Genomic DNA, 22268 nt, shown 5'->3' with positions numbered 1-22268 from the left:
ATAATGCTACTTTGAATGAAACTGTACAGAAATTCTGGGAATTAGAAAACGTGCAGATTGAGGTACCCAAAAATGAAGAAGCAATAATTTGCGAAGAGCTCTTTAAGAGAAACGTTAAAAGAGATAGTACAGGAAGGTACGTTGCAAAAATGCCGTTAAAAGATGACCCAATATGTTTAGGGAAATCTAGATATTGCCCTTAAAAAATTAAATTCGTTGTGGAATCGGTTTTTAAAGGAACCTGATTATTTAGCATTATATAAGGAACTTTTACGCAAGTACAAAAATTTGGGTCACATGACAGAGATTTCGGAGTGTGAGGAAGAAAAAGGCACATATTATATACCACATTTAGGAGTCTGGCGCCCTGATAAAAGTACTACAAAGCTTAGAGTGGTTTTCAATACCTCCTCACAAACAACATTAGGGAATTCTCTTAACTCCTTACAGTACAACGGTGGGGTTATTCAGAAAGACTTGTTTAATATAATAACAAGATTTCGTAAGCATATTTATGGATTCGTGGCTACATTAAACAAATATATAGGATGATTTAAATTGATCCGAGCCAAACAAAACTTAAGAGAATTCTTTGGAAAGAGGGAGTGAATGAGCCAGTTAAAACCTATGAGCTCAAAACTGTTACTTATGGAACAGTAAGTGCACCTTCTCTCGCAACAAGAGTCATACTTCAGTTATCTAGAGATGAGTGCGAGAACTATCCATTAGCCCCAGTGTTAAAGAAAGACTATTATATGGATGACGTGTTAACCAGTTCTGATAATTTAGTTACCGCCAAAGAACTTCAAAGGCAGTTAATTGATATTTTGGAAAAGTCTGGCATGCAACTCAATAAATGGCATAGTAATTGTGATGAGTTAGTGTCAAGTAGAGAAGAAATCTATAATTTTACATACTCCGAGGAAACGCAAGTCCTAGGAGTTTCTTGGAATACCAAAAAGGAAAGCCTGTACTTTAGTGTCGATTTCAAGGCGTCTCAAGGGAAAGACTGCCGAGTCACAAAACGTTGCGTTTTATCCACTATAGCAAGACTTTTCGATCCTCTTGGATTACTAGGACCTGTAGCGACAAAGGCAAAAATATTTTTACAACAATTATGGTCTTTGAAGCTGGACTGGCATGAGGTATTGCCTGAGAAACTAACTAAAGAGTGGTCAAAGTTCGTCGAATCCTTACAGTGTTAGTAGCATGGGTTTGAAATCCATGGGTTTGATTCGCATCAGAAGCCGCTTATGGTGCAGTTATCTACAGTAAGTGTATTAAAGATGGTCACGCATCAATCAAATTGATTGCCAGTAAGTCGAGAGTGTCTCCATGAAAAAGTTACCATCTCACGATTGGAGTTTTGCGCTTTAGTGCTTCTAGCCAAGTTAGTGAAAATGGTGATACATGCTCTCAAATTACCAATATCCCACACCTATCTATGGAGCGAAAGCATGATCGTTCTTTCATGGATTCGCAAAGAACCATTTCTTCTTAAGACATTTGTGGCCAACCGTGTAACCCAAATTCAAGACCTCACTTGCATTGACGACTGGAGATATGTCCCTTCTTCTGAGAATCCCGCTGACCTCATCTCCAGAGGACTCGATCCCGATAAACTTCATCAGTGCAGACTGTGGTTCGAGGGACCTACTTTCCTGTCTGATCGAGGGTATCCCAATCGGGAAATTCCTACATCTATCATAAAAGACCAATTTACTTGTGAACTTAAAAATGCAGGACAAAGTGACTTACCTGTACTTACTGTGACTTAAAATTCCTTTATTCAAGAGTTATTAACTATTAGTAATAATTATGTAAAAATTTTGCATGTTGTAAGTTATCTTTTCAGATTCTTCCACAACCTGAAGTACCCAGCTGAAAGGAGATTGGAACCATCAACAACAGAAGGGATCCACAAGGCTGAATTTTTTATTGTAAAGGAAACTCAGCGAATAGAGTTTTCGGAGGAGCTAAGGTTTTTAACGCAACAAAAAAGTATTCCAATTAAAAGTAAGTTACGGTGTTTAAATTCCTTTATTGACAGAGAGGGAATACTTGGAGTAAATGGCAGAATCAAATATGCTAATGTAAGTTTTAATAGTAAATTCCCAATTATTCTGCCGAAAAGTCATAAATTAACTAAGCTTATTTTAGAATCCTATCATAAGCGATATTTTCATTTAGGTTTGCATTATGTGACACAAAAGTTCTGGCCTGTCCAGGGTAAGGCAACATGTAGGAAAGTCGTGCACGATTGCATTAGTGTTTTCGAGTTGAACCCACGAGTGTGGAACAATTAATGGACGAGTTACCGAGAGAACGTGCGACTCTTGACTTCCCATTTAACTGCTCAGGTGTTGATTTTTGTGGCCCATTCCTTGTTAAGTACAAACACCAAAGGAAAGGAATTTATCACAAAATTTATGTATGAATTTTTGTATGCTTAGTCACAAAAGCCGTTCACCTCGAAATTGTCACTGACTTGACATCAGAGGCCTTCGTAGCATGCTTAAAAAGATTTGTGGCTCGCAGAGGTTTATGTTCGAAGTTATTTTCTGGTAACGCCACAAATTTCCCTGGAACAAACAAAGAGCTTTGTAGGTTATATAATTTAGTTGTGAACCCAGACGATGCCCTTGCTAGTTATATGTCATCTGAGGGAATTAATTGGAACTTTCTGCCACCGAGAGCGCCTAATTTTGGTGGCCTGTGGGAAAGCGGAGTAAAAGCTTTTAAATATTTCAAAAGAGTTTTAGGCAATACTAGATTGAGCTATGAAGAATTCCTAACAATCGTTACACAGATAAAGGAACTCTAAATTCAAGACCACTTATGCCTCTGTCATCCGATACTGATGTGTTAACTCCTGCTCATTTCTTAATTGGCAGACCATTAAATGCTGTTATAGAGCCAAATTTAATTCAGGTTAAAGGCAACCGTTTGTCTAATTGGAAAAAACTGACAAAAATAATACAAATTTTTTTGGGAAAAATGGCATATACAATATTTAAATAATTTGCAACAGAGGTCCAAGTGGATGGTCGAAAAAGATAATGTGAAAGTCAAATTGTTAGTGCTTCTTAAGGATGAAAACCTACCGCCGCAAAAATGGGCATTAGTAAGAATAACTGAACTGTATTTTGGTGAAGACAAACGGGTCAGAGTAATTAAAGTGAAAAATCAAACTGGAATTTACAAACGACCCATTTCACAAGTCTGTATTTTACCTAATAATGTGTTATCTAGTGGTCTTATAGTAGTAATCTTATATTAGTGTTTCTTTGTGAATTATTTAATGTTATCGTATTGTGTTAATTTTCTATTTACATTTGAAATAACTATATGATTCATTGGTTGAATGTAAACATTGCAACGTGGGGCGGAATGTTCCGCAACCAATGGCAAGCGCTGTTGCAGCAGGTACAACTTTCAGTGTGATGCGGGAGCAGAATGATGTAAGTGTCATGTTTTTTAACTTAAGAAGTGTGAGCATAAAATAAACTTAGTTTAAATTTACAGTCCACGAGAATGAGTTTGTGAATAATTTTCCAACTGCAAACAGATCGAGGGTTTATCGTAGCTCTCATAAAGCAGTTATAAACATTATCAATTGGAATTGGACAAAAACTAAAGCAAGAAGATATAATAAATTAACATTAAAGACGCCAAACAATACAAAAACTAAGGCTGTGTGCTTTTATATCTTGAGGAACAAACGAATAGAAAAAAAGAAATGCTACAGTTCATAAAATATCAAACGTGAGTTCAGATTTTATATGTTGATTTGAACTTCAGAATCAAAAAAATATTTTGCATTATTGAGCTTAAAAGTGTAATTAGAGGAACCATTTTCTTTAACTGGACCGATGAAACAATTTTAATAGCCTATGTTTTATTCTACTTGAAAGTGTATTTCTCAGAAAGTTTATTCCACTTGAAAGTGTATTTCTCAGAAAGTTTATTCCATTTTTAAAGGCAAATAAACTACAAACAATTTACCGCTTTTCCTTTATTGAAATTAGTTTTCTGTCACTTTTCATTAAAGGCTGTTTAAGTGATTCAAATAAGACAGAATTTGCTTATTTCTGCTAATTTAAAAATAGAATGATATCTATAGAAACAAAATCTATAGAATGAGTCATTCTATTTAGTGACCAATTACATTTTTTTTGTGTGTGTGTGTATGTATTAATTTATATAGTTGTATCACCGACACCTGAATTTGAAGCCAAAACTTGAGTCGTATCATAGCCTAAAAATTCAATTCCCTATTCTATCTAATATATATATCTATCTCTTTAGACATCTATTTTCTTTATCTTTTATTGTAAAATATAATTTCTCTATCAGACATTATAAGACATTTCTTTGGATAAAAGCAGTATTGATTATGTAAATAGAATTCACATGATTTAAAATATTTTTTAAAATAATGTTTGACATAAAGGTGTGTTGAAATAAGCAAAGGTGGGGTTTTGCCTAGCTAATTCACTGCATAAAAATATCATCAATTCATTGCATATTATATATATATATATATATATATATATATATATATATATATATATATATATATAATTCTTCTTAACATAAAGAATTCTTCTTTGAAAGAAAAAAAATGTTTATTTTGTCTCTTAATGCTACTTATTTAAATGTAGAATTGACTTTCGACATATTTGAAGCTCTGGCTGTCAGTATTTTTTAAGTAACAAAAAATGTAGCATTCAATCATTTAAAACTAGCTGATAATTGGCATAATTTCAAAATCGAATTAATCCACTTATGCACTTTCTTTTTACTTCTATTTCCTTTCCATTACGAATCTGATTTAAATAAATGTTAAAACAATTTTACTAAAATGATATATTGAAAACTATTGAGAGTAACAATTTTTGATACTTTTATATCTACAACAATTATAGAAGTTTGTGATTCTAAAATCTGATGTATCTTTAGTTTTTAATGTAAATTTTTCAAAGATTATTTCGAATTATTTTTGATTATATTACAATGAAGGTAATAATTAAATGAATTTTTTTCAATATATAGTATAAATTATAGCTTTTAATGGTATAATATCCAAACAAATCAAGGAAAGGTTAAAAATGCAATAATTATTTTATTTTCATTGTTAAAAATTTCAAATATTGATAATAATTGGACATTGCTTGATAATCTCGAACTCTCCTTTTAATTTTCACTAAATGTTTCTTGGCGTCGATCTGAACTTTATCCGGCTTACAAGAATGAGGTATTTCAGAGAGAACACAGATTTGTTTTCAGCAGCCCTTTACACTTTTCGAACTTTTTGTTAATACAACGCCATGTTACCATATTTTCAAGGCTACATCGATATTGCCAATACTGATATCCATTATGCACAGCTGGCACCTTTCAATGTTTTAATAAACTTCAATACTGTTATTCATATTTAAAATCAGGTCAAAATAACAGAGAGAGAAAAAAAAGCAAACAAACCTAATCTAAAATTAAGTTTCAAAAATGTGCCTAGCATTCTTAAAGAGAAATTATCAGTTTTACTGTGAGAAAAAAGATAAATATTTCAAAAAAAAAAAAAAAAAAAAAAAGGTCATTCTGCAATCGTTCTCTTTTCTATACGAGAAATGTGCATTCTCTATAATAGCCCCTCTAGATGCCCGTCAAGTCCCAGTAAACTTTCAATGTGACCACAAATGGCACTATTTAATGAGTGAGCGCAAGCTCCACAATCCCAAAACTACATATTTCAGATATAGAAACACAAATAATAAATCTAAATAACATATTTTCATTGCTAATTTTAAAATATAAGACTACTTTCTAGCTTTTCACTTTTAAATACTTAAGGGTAGAGAGCACTAAGCCAAATAGTTATATTCATCTTCAGTTAATAAGCTAAAACTTGCAGCTTAAGGTGGTTTTCGAGATCGTAATGAAAATATACAGCTAGCAACTACACAGAAACTATCAGACGCTCATTTTACTAAGGGCCGACTTCACAAACGCATTCACAATTTAGATGAAACAAAATTAACCCTTTTACTAAAATAAATTCATAATAATCCATAAAAACAATCCACATAAGAATTTCTTAATCTTACTTTTCACTCAGGCTTGGCAGAATAACGGTGAAAATGCAAAAGACAAATACAAATTTAAAATATCTTTATTTACATTTTAAAAAATAGACAGGAAACATTATGTCTTTAAAATACTTTAAATCACACTGTTAAGACTTCAATTCCTAAAACTATTTGATCCCGCTACGCACTGGAAATCTATTATTTTTCTGCCTTTTCAACTAGTGTGTTCCCAAATTTCTGCAGTTTAAAAATCGTCTCCAATTTTCGTCCTTTTCCATTTTAAATCATTTAAATTACATGAATGTTTCCTTTCCTTATGTTTTTATCCATTTTAAGATTATTTCCAATTTTTTTCGGCATATTTACAGTGAAAAGTTTTTTGCATATAGAAATTCTTTGGTAATTTGAGAACTTTTTTTTTTTAATTTCTCACAGACTGAAACTGCTGCATCATCAAGAATTTGTTCCATTTGCTTGCAACAGCTTTACTATTCTTGTCGCCGTTTCGAGCGACTGAATTTTGCTTGCTTTTAGGCTTGTTTTAAATCACAACTCTGAAACAATGAAAAAATGGTAAAAAGATAAAAATTAAACTTTAAAAAAAAACAGTGATACAGTAGTTCAAATTTAACATAATGAGTTCAGCTTTTTTTTTTTAAGCTAATAAAAACTGAAAAAAAATAATGAATGGAAATAAGCCTGATATAATTGAAATGATAAAATTTTAATTTTAATCTGATTAAAAATATTTCTTACCGGATAATTCCCCTTTATGTTACAGGGGAAAAAATGCGAAATTTTTGTTAATTCCCAATTTATTCGATATTTAATTAATTTTAGAACTTTGATGTGTGCGTGTGTGTTGGCGCTCTACAAGCCAGACCGTTCAACCTGCAGCTACCAAATTAGCACTGTATACCTTGGAGGTCGAGAATATGCACCTTGGAACTAATTTTTTAAATTTTTAATTAGAATTTTAATGAATTAAAAATTAGCGAAATTTTGGCTTTTTTGCATTATAATTTTTGAAGATTTTTTCCCACAAAAATAATTTTTACATCATACTAAAGTTCAAAAAAATATCTTTTTAATGATATTAATGTTTTAACCTATAAATTAAATTTCTATTCTTAATGAATTTTTCAAAAATATTTTAAACCATATTTTTTAACAATTTATTTCGAGCAAAATAAAATTAAATTTAACTTGCACGAGCACGTTAAGCGTGAAAGGAAAAAAATTAACTTTTATCAATGGGTTGCCATCACACTGGTAAAAGATCAAATTTATAAATAAATTAACTGCTACTAGAAATTAAATCAAGGAAAGTGTAATATTCAGCACGTGTCTGTATGAAATGAAATAAATATAAAATATGGAATTTTCTAAAAAAATAAATGCAGAAAGGTTTATATGATCTTTTATAAAATCTACATTATTATTCAATAAATCAACTTTATTTAAGGCAAACATGATATAATATGTATCCTCTTAATTCAGGGCCCAACGGCTAATTTGTCAACCTTTAATAATAGAAATACATGGGTTAAAATGGTCTAAATGAGGTAAATCATTATATTTTATGTAACTTGAGTCAATAAATGCTCTACCAAATTATGAATGTTTAGCTTTTATCTAGATCTTCTGCTTTATGAATCATATTCAACTAAGTATTTTTGAGACATTAATATTTCAAATAAAAAGAATTGCATTCCAATCAACTAAATCAATTACTAACACTGACTTGTTTATAAAATTTGAATATCACTATTCGATAAAAAAAAAAAGGGGGGGGACAATTTTAGATCACCTCATTGATTATCTCAAAGATGATAGCCTAATCAACGCCCACGGTCTCTTAAGACTGATTGACTTAAGGTTATGAAAATGTTGATTTTTCTAAACTATCCTATCCAACTTCTTAAATAGATCAGATTTGATAGCAGAAGATAGAAACATTAATTTATTTATTTAAAAGGTGAAGAGTAAAGAAAATATCTCAGAATATGAATCCTTGGGACCAAAGGACTGTATAAAATATAGATTTCATAATTTTTTGAGTTATGAAATCTATTGAATTTATTGAAAAATCTATTGAAATCTATCGAATTTTTTATAGACCGAAATGAAATAAAATAAAATAATGCTATTCACGTTATTTAAAGTCTATTGGAAGTAAAACTAAAACCTGAATTTTATGATGAATCTGAGAAGTTTTTGTCGAATAAAATCTTGAGGTATTACATAAATTATGAAAGATATTCTGTAACAAATAAGACTTAAATGCTAAACGACTTTGTTTTCCATATTCATATTTTTTTTTAAAAAAAGCTTGGTTTCAGTAAAAAATATTTTTATATTAATTGCAGTTTAATGATTTCCACTTTAATTTCAAGTTTTACGGGAGCTGACAGAAAATTAGATACATAGTACATTATAATTTAAGGCCTTTATAATAAATAGTATGAGTGAATTGTATGATTATCAAAATTTGAAGCTTAAAAATATTTTGATGAAGAAACTATTAACCCTTATGTTCATTTTGTATAGTATACCATACATACAACTTTATAAAAATATACTACCACTATAAAATAATTTTTATAAAGTTGTATGTATGGTATACTATACAAAATGAGATGCTATACAAAATGAGGTATACTACACAAAATGTATAGCTATACTTTTTTTTTTTTTTTTTTTTTTTTGCTTTTCTGCAAAAAAGCAATCTTGCCACGATACAAAAAGAACACGAGGGTTAGAAGACAAGTTATATAAAATATTTAATTGAAAATTTTAACGAGCATTAAAACTGGCGAACCGGCTGGTCGAAAATCAACACAGTCCTATTTATCGAAAGAAAATTTTGGGGGGATATCAGTTTTTGAAAAATATCGATTTATCGGTATGACCATGAATTATGGTTGACGATGAATCGAGGTGCAATAAATCGACACTCAAAATTAATTTACGTTTTCGATTAGTGTTTACTTTTGTTGCTCTCAGCTTTTTTTTTTTTTTTTTTCCCCTCACCTCTGTATATAATTTTCGTTAATATTTCCATAAACACTGTCATATTTTAAGCAAGTCATTTTGTAATAAATTGCTGTCTATACCCTGAACTGAAAGATACCAGCAAGTTTTCTATTTAAATATAGTATATTGTGTATATTTTATGTTCAGATATATTTATAATTCAAGAAAATTTTTTATGCTTTATTTATTTTAAATATCCGAAATACCTTCCAGAAAAAATAGTAATAATTTAATACTATTATTTATTACTACAATTTAATAATTTTTAATAACTTTATGGATAAAGTTTACCCATCATACAAACAACTGAACTGCAAAATGTGTTCCGCAACACATGCTAAACATTATTTAATTTTAAATACATTTTATAGCATTTATCGAATTGATTAATTCAGATATTATGGCTATTTATAACTACATAGTTAAAATATTTTTTAATTCATTAAAAAAAAAGGGAACTTAATTTACAGGTTAAAACATTGGTATCATTAAAATAATTTTTTGAACTTTAATTTGATAATAAAAATCATTTTCGCGCTATGATATTTTAGAAAGTTATGTCGAAAAAACGCCGAAATTACGCTTGATTTTTAATTAATTAAAAATTTTAAAAAATCGTTCCGAGATGCACATTTCCGACTTCCAACCTATACATGCGCCAAATTTGGTAGTTATTGGTCAAACGGTCTGGCTTGTAGAAGGCCAACACACACACGCATTCAACTTTATTATAAGTATAGATAGATAGATATAGATATCAACAGAAAATATGTTTGCACTTAAAAAAAAATTAATCTATATGCTTTTCTGTAGTATGTGCTTTTATATTTTTAATTTTTTTTCGTTTGTTTTATATCTTTAAAAAATACTTTCATATTTAAATTGAAGATTATTTTTAATAGTAAAACGGTTCACATCCATTTCATAGCTACCTAAATTACGATGGTCATTGAACTTAATGAATTGCTCCTTGCTGATCGGACTTGATCGAACTTCCCAACCTTATTGAATTTTCGAGCTTTCAATAATGATCAAATTTTTGAGAATCAGTCATTACATCATTAATATTTTATGACTGGATTTCAAAGCATTGTTTTATATAAGAGGAAAATGCATAATGGTTTTTTTTAACATTATTTTTAATCTTATTTATAATCCACATGCTTTTCAGCAGTATGCACTTTCAAATTTCTACAAATGTACAACTTTTCTTGTTTTATATATTAAAAAAAAAAAAAAGCTCTTTTCCAATTTAATAACATATTTTTTATTCAACTGCTTTTTTTAATATTTAAGATAATTTTAATAGATAAATGTCTATTATTCCGATTTAATTTCAGTTTATATGATTGGAATTTATGTTGCGGTTTTTAAAAGTTTTCAAGCCGTTTAAAAATGTTATCTTTTCCTTCCTTTTTTAATTATGAGCTTTTTTTTTAGTTTATTATTATTACTTTCAAATATACATAGTATTTTGAATTGATTTAAAAATTCGGCATTTAATTGACTTAAGATATTTTTTGTGGAATTATTATTTTTCTGTTTTTAAAACAAAAATTATTTTAGAGGTAATTTTTCAATCACTAACCATTTTTATATAGCATTTTTTATTTCATTTTTTTTCCTTCATTTTAATTTTTCATATTTTACTTTAATTTTCAATTTTTCATTTCATTTCAAATTTCCTAATATGCCAAAATGTTGATAAAATAAATTAGAAATAATAGATAAATAATAAGAATTTTAAAATTCAGATATCTACAGTTTTATTTAAGTGTTGGCTAATTTTTTCGTGGAGTTCGTATTAATAATAATTTGTAACAGCATTTTTTTTAACACACTGTTTCATAATTAAACGAAAATTGGAAGACCTTTTTTTTTAAATTTTTAATGTACTGCATCTTTTTCCTTAAATAATCTCATACTCCATGATATTTTTTATTCATTTTACTTATTAATTGCTATTTTTTGTCTCTTTTTGATTTTTAAAAAAGTAAATAATATGAAAGCATCTTTAATTTAAATTATCTAATTTACCAATTGTTAAAATTCTAATGTAGATTCAAATTAACACTGCCAATAATATTATTAAAATAAGAATAAAAATGTATGTAATGCAATATAGAATTAAGTTTTCAAGATATTAGACTTGTATTTCATTAAAATAAGTTGTAAATTAAGTATTTAATTAAAATACTTAATTTTATTTGTTAAACACATTATTATGTAGTTTTTTGTTTTTTTATGAAGAATGAAAGAAACTTATGTTTTCTAAATCAGCAATAAAAAAAAAGTAAAATCCTCAAATTTATTATACGAATTATGATAAAACGAAAACGAAAAAACGAATTATGATAAACTGTAAAATGTAAATACTGATTTGACACTGACACACTATATTGATGGGGATTTAACACAGTTATTTTCTAATTATTTTTATTGAAAAAAAATGCGAATATTTTTATTATATAAAATGAAAATACTTTTTATTTTGAGTCTTCTTAATTAGCAAGTATATTAAGACTATATTGTTACAATAATATGCTAAAAGATGCTATTTATAATCTACAATAGCTATAAATAAATAACGAAATTACGATATATCGAGAAATGATGTATGTTGAACGATATATCGCGATGATGGAGTTCGGTCATCGCCCAGCCTAATAATAAGCGAGCAAAATTTGATTGAATTCGACCTTCTATCTCAAGCTCAGACCTTTCATTCCAAACGCATTTTAACAAATAATTTTCGAAAATGTCCATCTTTTTATCTCATCCTGGTACATCAGCAACCTCAAATTTAATTTCCAAACGATTCATATGGCCAAAAATGAAATCAGATTTAAGAGATCGAGGTCGTGCATGTGTCAAATTCCAACGAACTAAGGTTTTTCAGCACACTAAAGCTCCTCTTAGCACCTTTGCCGAACCGGATGCTCGATTCTCTCACATTCATTTCAATGCCTTCAGTATTATCTCACGATTATAGAGAGATTCACCAGATGATCTGAAGTGATTCCAAAAATTAATATGACAGCTGAGACCCCTGTACGAGCACTTGTGCATAGTTGGATATCCAGATTTGGAACACCAATCACAACAGACCAAAGTCGAAATTTTGAATCCACACTTTTTCGTGAACTCACGAATATTTTAATTAGTCACAGAATACATTCAGCCGCATACCAACCACAATCAAATTGTATGACAGAAAGACTACATAGATATCTTAAAGGTTTTCTTATGGTTCACGAAAATATACAGTGGACAGAAACTATAGTTTTATTAGGTTTGCGTACAGCTATTAAAAAATATCTCAATACTACTAGTTCTCAACTCGTATATGGCACTACATTGCGTTTACCATCTGATTTTCTGAGTGACGATTCTATTGTGAATACAACTGTAACACACCACTTATGTGTCAAATTTAGTTTCAATAATGAAAAAACTAAATCCAAATTCTTCATGGAAATTCTTAATTTTTCGTAAATGCATCCTTAACTTCATGCAGTCACATATTCCTTAGAAATGATAGAGTTCGACCACCATTAATTTCTCCTGATTCTGGACCTCACTTGGTCAAATCTCGGGCAGATAAAAAATTTGTAATAGATATAAATGGTAAAAATGTAACTGTCACCATAGACAGATGTAAACCTACCAATGAAATTTAAGAAACACCACCAAAAGTAACTTGGAAACGGAAATTTACATAAAATGATAATTCTAAAAATTTTAAAAAATAATCAGATATGGCAAAGTTGTTCATTTTCCTAAGCGACTGAGCGAGGAAATTTAAAACATTTTTATATTTTATAATTCTTGTTCAATATATTATTATTCATTTTTCTATTATATTGTAATAATTCTCATGATTGCATTCACTTCCAAGTAATTTTCATTCCTTTCGTCACTGGGGGGGGGGGGGGAATACTTTGTAGTGAATGCCTATCAAAAATCATATCAGATATCTGTAAACTACAAGTTCGGTCAAGGGTGTGTGTTACGTAATTGACGCGCCGGGTATTGCTAAAAAGTTATTATCTCTTTCTCTTCGGAACGCTCTCGCGCGCACTGGCTCGGTGAAGTTCATAGTAAAAATCAAATGTTTAATTTCTTTAGTTAAAATGTAAATAAAATTATTTTTCTAAAACGTCGCAATAATTGGAGTCACAACGAATACACGCATCCCTAATTACGATATTCCACACAGAGTAATTCCATGTTAAACGATCTTGAAGAGGACCTAAAGTAGTCCAAAGGGCTCAGGTCTAAGAATCGTGGTAGCTATTCCATTCGCTCGCTACCGTGACCATCAAGATAATCCTGAATAAGTCGAGTTGCCATATTATCCTCATCAGAAGAAAATCATTACCAACAGTAGTGGCATATGAGATCAAGGATCTCATCTTGACATTTCCACCGCTTACAGTTCCTCCATGGAACTCATGCAGGTCAGTGTGACCACCTAAAAAGATCTTGGGACAAATTATTCTTTCACCGCCTCTATAAATGTGGCTTTCCACAATGTTGGATTGGTTGTATCTGAGGCGTTGTTCCCTCCAGAATAAGAATAAAGAAAATTAATGATTCATGGTATGTTTCACAGAAGAATGTAGAATTTGATAAAGTAAAAATTATTTTTCATCCATTTAGGGCATATATATATCATTCTTATAACTACAAAATGTTTTGTGAATATCAATAACAGATATTCTGAAAAAAGTGTATCCTGTGACTTACACTGAAAGAAGTTACATTACATTTGAAATGTAATAGACCAAACAAATATGGCCTTTTCAAGAATTCGATGATAAACAAATTCTATCAACTAAAAAATTTACTTTAAAAACATGACAGAAATTTTTCTTGAGGTTTATGTCCATATTTATTTTTATGGAAGTATCAAAATTCGCATTTTTGTGTTAGACAGCTAAATACAAGATATCTTAAAAAATCAAGTTTCGTTAAAAAGAATTTTAACAACTAATCTCTCATAGTCCCAAATCTAAATTTTGCTCTGCGATATATAAAATGTCACTAACTATTCAAAGAATAAGTTTTAAAATATGTACTGTTTGAAAAAAATTGTTAGATTTTGACAAAAAAAATTTGTATATTAAACTATACGATGGTGTTTATCACAAGAAAGAACATAAAAATCACTAAAAAATGATGCATCTCCTAACTTTATAACTCATTTAGATGGATTGGCAAAGTAGTTTTTTATAAAATTCAGTTCAACATTTATGAACAAATTTTTGAAACTTTACAAAGCTGTAATTACAAAAATGAGCAGATTCATCTGTATGAAATTTGGTACTTTTTCAAGCCTATATGAATAATCATGTTAGATTTTATTAACTGAGGTGTTGAATTTCATTGAGTATATTGAGTTGACATGAAATCTCTTGGTAAAAGCATTCAACACTTAAAACTAATACAAACTAGGAGTATCCAATACACAGCATCAATTTTTGAATCACTTCATTTTTAATTGGGAGGTACTATATCAATCTGATGAAAAATATTAGGTTAATAACATTTAGTTTGTTGTTAATGATGACAATGTAAGCATGTGTAATGTTTCTTTTTTTAACCACATATTTCAAATCTAGCCATAATGTCCTTTAACTCGTGTAATGGCACATATGCCACTGAAGAATTCCCACCTTCTCCTTATACAAACTATATCAGCCTATAAAAACTTTCTTTTCCTTTTCTCAACCATCCATCAATCACTGTCAAAACCAAAGCTATTATCACATCATCAACAAGCAAAGCATCTTTTTTTAAGGAAGAGAAATCCTGATTCGGAATCATATTCATGTCAATATTAGCTACCAGTCTTGGTTAGGTTAGATGATAGTGTCAAAATCATACTTGTATTAACACAATATAAAGCAGGTAACCAAGGCAAAAAGGTTTTTAACATCTTAGCCAAAAAATTAAGCATGCTTTTGTGCATGCATTCTTACATAAAAATATGTATTCTTTAAAACACAGGATGCTACCTATTTCATAATAATAATGCATAGATTTTATTGAAAATCTGAAATATATATGTTTTTTCAAATATGTAAATTATTATTTATTTATTTATTAAAATATGTAAATTAATATTTATTTCTGCATTTGCACCCATCTTCTATAGTAATATAAAAGAAGCCTTTTTATTTGGTAAAGAAATAAAAATGATAACACAAATTGTTATAACCACAAAAAAAAAAATTAAATAAATAAAATTATCATAATATTAACATAAAAATCTGTAACTTTTTCAACAATTCTTAAAATTAAAAAAATTTCTATAACTTTTAATGGATACATCATTTCTGAAAATATTGTCATTAATGAAGAAGCATAGTACAAAATAATTTTAGCAATAAACAAAACTTTTTTCATCACATTTACATCAAAACAGAATCAAAAATTAAAGGTTGCATTTAAAACCAGCTAGAATGGTCTTTCCAAAACTTTCCTATATACTCTCAAGTAAAGTTACCCTCCTTCTCTCATATACCCAAGAAAGTGAACTTTGGATAATGGTATGAATGCCTTGCAAGGCATTGGAGAAAAATAGCTATGACATATAGCTGTTTGGCATGAATTTTGCATTTTTTAAAAATCTATCATAATTGACACTTGGCGAATTGTTTTGCCAATTAATCCCTGACATTTAGCAATAGGTGTACTTGAAAATCAAATTTGTGATTTAGATATGTTGTTTTTCATCATCTGAAACCAAAATTTGTCACAGAAGTATAATTGTAATAACAAAATCATATATGAAATTTTATATATTTAAATAAATGTGTTATTGAATTTCCAATTTTACATGTTCTTAAAAGCACAGACCAACAGAAAGTCAAAACCTTGATGGATCTGATTCCAAATTTGATAGGTATTTACATTTTAGATGCTAAATCTGTTTTTCAAATTGTATCCATCTAGCTCTCCTTGTTTTACAATTACCAATTTATATTCAAACAGCTGGCCAGATAGGTTTCCTCTGAACGGATTTTGTTCAAAATTTTATAGAAATCTAAAAATTAGGTGTAATAACCATATACAAATTTCAGCCATCTAGCTCAAATCATGTTTGAGTTATTTTTGTCATACACACACAGACATTATGCCAAAAATGGTTTTCAAACAGAAAATGACTAAAAGATGGAAATTTTTAAAATGGAGATTAATCAAAAACTTGAGTTCCAGGTTTTTGACAATTAAAATACTTTCTCTATATTTTATATACGAGAAAAGTAAAAAGAGATAAATCTTCATGTTTTAATGCTGTTTAAATTGAAATAAATATTCCAGTTTATATGCAGTTGTCTATCAAATTTTGAGTTACAAGACATTATGACTGGGCAATGACTTACTGAGGGGTCAGTAAACAAGTTGCATTTGACTTATATAAATGCAGCAACAAATAAAATCTATCAGGTTTGATACAGAATATATATATATTTTCTCAACTAACCATATGTAGCAATCTTAAAAGGCTAAGAGATAAATCATTCCCAGACGGCAACCATCAATAGTTTTCACACTAAACAGTGCAACAAAATTGACACAAGAACAAAGGTATAATATAAATGGATTGTAATTATTTAATTGCATCTTTTTAAGTTCATACTTTTAACGGAAAAAAAAGTAGCAGGGTTCAGAAATGGTTTGACAACAAATTATCTTATTGCTTTTTACTTAAGATTAAAATTAAAGGTCTTCTATTTTTCAATGTCTAACATAGACAAAATTTAATTTTTTTTTTAACCCAGAAGAATAAAAAACTTTAAAAGCTTTAAAAAAAACACAGATAATTGAGATAAGAAAAAGATATCACAATTCAGGGTTTTAATACCAAGATCAAATTAAGATTAAAAAGAACCAGATCTGTAGTTACATGTTAAAAGAAAACAAAATATTACAATTGTCAGTATCATATTATTACCAGCCATACCAAAATATTACAAGTATAGTACTTTTGCCAGGTCAATTTGAGACAATATATTGTATTGCATCAAAATTTAACTATATTCATCAAATAAAGAATCATAATCAATGAACTGCTTTAAAATTTTTAAGACTAAAGAAAGCTTCTTTTTTTTTTATCAGGTAATTCAAAGACTTGTTAAAGCAATTATATTGTTCTGTGATTTACTATAATAAAATGCCATGTTACATACTGTGTCCAAACATAATTTCTTAAAATTTATTAAAACTAAACAAAAAAAAATGCATTCATTCACACGAAGCTTGTTTATTGGAAAGTTAGTTTCTTTAACCTTCTAAAACTGTATAAAAAAGTCTGTGGGATAATTTGCTTTGGCACTTTCATGGATGCATACTAAAAGTCTATTTACTTTTTAAACTTCTAATTAAAACTTTGGAAAATCCTTTCTTAGAAGGCATCTAATATTCGTAAAGCAACTTCCTGCCAAATGCTGTGTTAACTTTAGTGATTTAGGTTATGCATTGTTTTATCAGTCAAAATAAACCATTACACACTAAATATATATGTATGTACAAAAAATTTGAAGATATAATTATGGTGCTCAAGGATTTTTATTTTTCATTATTTATTAACATCAATTTTTTTTTTTTCATGATTTATTTATTGAAGCCATGATAAAAGAATGGCAGAGAAGAGAGAGTGCAAGAAAGTGTTCCGAACTTACATGGTTTTTTATAGGAATTTGCAAACACAGTATATAACTCACAAGTACACCTATGTAACTCACAAGTTAAAATTATAGAGGAGCCAGAGTTTAAGTGATTAGGAAATTTTTAAACACAAATTAATTAAAAATTATTACATACATAAATATACAAAAAAACAGATTTCACTGGGAAATTAAAAAAATGAGTAACAGTTGTAAAACAGTGAAAAAAAATAAAAAAATGAGTAACAGCTGTAAAGCAGTGAAAAAAAATCAAAAAAATGAGTAACAGTTGTAAAGCAGTGAAAAAAAATCATTTAAAATTCATTACTAAAAAACAAAAATTCCAAAAAAAAATTTTTTTTTTTTCATTGCTTCTTTTTTAGTAATTCAATCTATGGCAAAAAAAAAATTTTTTTAATTAAAAATTAAAATTTTGCAAAATAGGTCTAACAAATAATAATTTTCTAAAGATTATAGGAAAGTATACCAAGAAAAAAATTGCAGTAATTGAAAATTTATGGCAAATTTTATCATATTAGGTTTTATAAATTCAACATACATAATTATGTACTATATTAAATTACGATTTACTACAGCACAGTAAAATTACTTTAAAAGGTCATTCATGGAAACACTGCAAAATGGCACATTAATAGGAGCAATGACTGAATGTTTAACATACTTAAAAGCTTCACTGTAATAAGATTAAGGAAATAAAGTGTCATACATAACTTCCATGTATGGGTTTAGAGCAGCTTCTCACATTTTTTAATATATTTATATATATGTGTGTGTGTGTGTCTGTGTAAAAATCTTTTTTAGCAATTGTGGGCTGAGAAGAAGAAACTTTTAATACTAGAACGTCCATCGGTGTCAACTGGACACCAGAGCCTGTTTAGTTGGTTGTACTTTCCACATTTTCGCAGGGAATTTCAAAATTTTTCGTGCCTTTTATTCATTTCCCATGGTGATTTAACAGAAAACGTTTTGTGGTTCTAGGTTAATTAGGAAAGATTTTACAACTAATTATATCTAGAATAACTGCTGGTGTCGTTTTGACACCAAGGCAGTTTATCATTATAAATAGCTATCATTCAACAAATGATAAATCACTAAGTAAAACAAACTTCCCAAAATACTATGGCACATTTGTTTGGCCTTGAATGCAGTGTTATGGGGTTCACAGCAGAAATGAATCAATTATACTAAAATTGTTATGTCTAAGTGTTTTGTTACCTAGCATTTGCTTATCTGCTCATAAAAAATGTCATTCGATTTTTCAATGATTTCACACTCTGAAACGATGGCTCATAGGAAAGGTCTAAGCCCTGATGAAATTGCTAATTTGTTATGAAAGCCTTTAGAGAATGAATCGGATGATGGTGAGCTATCTTGTTCTGATTTAGATTCCGATGAAGACATAAGATTGTGTGAAAGTGACAACGATGAATCTGAAGAAAGTGCAAATGAAATTGACAATATTCCAGTAATAAATACTGAATTTAAAGGGATTACAAATTCGCTAAAATGCAAAAAGTGTGAAATTAAAGAGTGTAATGGAAATGCAACTAAAAAAATGTGTCTCGTACATGAAAATGCTGTGTGGAAAATGTACAGGAAAAATTTAATATCACTGTATCTATTGCAAATGAGGTATGTACAAAACATTATGCATAAAAACAATAAATAATGATTAAAAAACTTGCACTCACAAAAATTATGATTTTGCTTATTATACTAATATTTATGAATATTATTGTTTTAATTCATTTTACAAGATTAAGTAATTTTTTTTTTTTGTAAAAAGTTTTATACGAGTTATAAGTTAATATACGAAAATTACCTGAAATAATATTTAAAAGTTCTTAAAACTAAACCCTACTAAACAGTAGTTCAGTAATTATTTAGTTATTACAATTATTTTATGTTCGGGTGTCGAAATGATACCAGTGGATATTTAAGGGTAATCGAAAACCTGGACGTTCAAGTATTAAAACTTCACTTTATTTCATCCAGGAGGCATATTATGTAAAAGTGATGATGAAATTGACATCAATTCACATCGCAATACAAGAGCAAAAGAGACCAAAATTCTTCCCCTCAGTGATTTTATAATGAAATTTTGATAAATATTTCTTTGACACATGTAGACTTAGGAGAGGGAAATATAGGTATTTTTAAAAGGATGTTGCAAACATTAAGGATTTATATCTCTTCACGTTGAAAGTGAGAATCCACTGATTTCAGCAGTTTTACAGAGCTCGTGTAGGATTAATTAAATAAACAAGAGGGAATTGGATTAAGAAATAGAAAACTATTTTAGGATAAAGTTAATATGGGACAATAAAAAAATTTGGAAATGAATTAATATTTAAATTAGATTTGAAGATATCTTTACATATATATTGTCCACCAAATACAATCTGTTTTATTCATATATTCCTCATAGCTCAGAGCCTGTCTCTATATTCTTCTAATAACAACCCATAACAGGTTAAGCATAGTAAATATACATTTAAAGGAAAAGAATCAGTTTCAAGCAGTATCGAATAAAAGTATCAATTACAATAGAGTATCAGTATCAACCTGCACCTGATATAACAAATATGTATTAACCCAACCATATTACCTTACTTATAAAGATAACATTTCATGTACATATAGGTTGATTCTTAATGAGAAATAAGAATTCTTAATAAAAATAAAAAATTGGATTTTTTTAAAATTCTTTACAGAAACTTGATAACATTTTACGATATATTTCAAGAACTTCTTTCACTAATATTACCTTATTTTAATTTAGATATTAAATAGTATTTATTAATTTAATTAAACTATATTTAAGCAGAGAAATAATATGTATTATTAATAATTGAATCAAACTCATCTGAAAAAACAGTACAATATATATATACAATAAAAAAACTTACAACTATATTAATATTCCTTGATTCTTATATACTTAAAATTTTATTTCATTATATTGTTATTGAAATAATTACTTAATTAATGCACTCAGTAAGCAGCAAAAAAACTTATGACAATGGTGGGAAAAATTTATGATTTAGAAAAAGAATATTTAGGCTTTGATATCAATATAGATTTTGCAATCAGGTTTTTAGATTGACAGTAATATAACTAAACAAATAAAATGAGATTAGGTAGGCTAAAATTATAATTAATTGTTTAAAATAAATTTTAATAGGTAGTTATAATGTGTTTTAATCATTATTTCGAACCTACTAGTAATATTCAAACAAATGAGATCCAACTGCGAAACATAAATTCATTTTCTATTTATAAGAATAAATAAATATTTAATTAAACAGGATGCTTACTGTTTTATTTCTAGATGAATTTACAATTCAAAAATACTTCTGAAACGATAAACTGAAAACTAATATGTTTCACTGCGTGATAGCTCTCCATTAATTCTAATCAAAACCTTAATAGAATTAATAAGTAATATCCAAATATCCACAAATATGAAAGAAAAAAAAATCACAATTATACATGAACATTTACAATGCACAGAACAATATACTCAAAACTTTAAATTTAAGAATAACATAAGATTTAGTGGAGAAATCTATGATATAGTTGTTTACATTCAGGAAAGTTGTCTAAAATAACAAAGTGACATACGACGCATTATTAAATACAAAATAGCAATTATAATGTATTTTGGAAGTATTAATATTAGATGTCAACAAAAAATTCACAGTATATAAATAATCAATAAAATAATTAACAACAAGATCTTATACAGCATAAAAATTCTTGTTTTTCTATGACATTTAATGCAAAACATTTGCACTTAGGAACGTGTTTAGCAATTGCATGTACATTTGCATACAAAATAATTTCCAAAAAAGTAAAAGTGTGATTAAGAAAAACTACAATAAGAAAAAAATTACCTTTTATCTGGTCCTTATAGAAGCTTTCAAAATCAGATTTTTATAAGGAGCTCAATCGGAAAAACATTTCTCGGAATGTTTTGTATTAGCATTGTGCAGGGCAGCCATGTTGCGAACACAGTAAACATTTCAGTATTTCTGTATATTTTTAAAACACATGCTTATAAAAATTCAAAATTCAATATCAAAAAACAATAGCATCCAAGTTTTCTGTCCACATCAGCAATTTATGCTTCGAATTGATCAAATATTATAAGCTTGTGAATGAGAATAAATAAATATTGTTGATAAATCAGCGATGCCAGTTGATAGAAGAAATTTTTCTAGAAAACAAAGACCTGTAAACATTTTCAGCAACATCCTAAATTTTCGGTTTCTCATAGAGATCTCATGAAAGAACAAATTTGGATGTTCCATAGAGAAAAATTCGGTTTAACTCAGAAAATGTATTGTTTAACTCAAAAACTGAACATGTTCCAAGATTATTTTTTTTAAACACCCTTGTCACACTTGAGCAATGTATACTTTGAACTGTATATCTTAAGTAACTT

At 28.4% G+C, this 22268-nt stretch overlaps 1 protein-coding gene across 2 annotated transcripts in view; it reads right to left on the bottom strand.

Annotated features, from left to right (window-relative positions):
• Positions 1 to 22009, bottom strand: part of LOC129955785 (MATH and LRR domain-containing protein PFE0570w-like) — a 92280-nt gene extending 70271 nt beyond the window's left edge. For both annotated transcript variants that reach the window (XM_056068250.1, XM_056068251.1), the window contains exon 1: positions 21718 to 22009. The gene's annotated coding sequence lies outside the window, so the exon portion shown is untranslated. The remainder of the gene's footprint in view (positions 1 to 21717) is intronic.
• Positions 22010 to 22268: the final 259 nt, after the last annotated feature.

Source organism: Argiope bruennichi, chromosome 2, assembly GCF_947563725.1.
Source record: "Argiope bruennichi chromosome 2, qqArgBrue1.1, whole genome shotgun sequence".
NCBI lineage: Eukaryota > Metazoa > Arthropoda > Arachnida > Araneae > Araneidae > Argiope > Argiope bruennichi.
The sequence above is the reverse complement of the archived record's forward strand: the minus strand, read 5'-3'. Positions and strand labels throughout refer to the sequence as shown.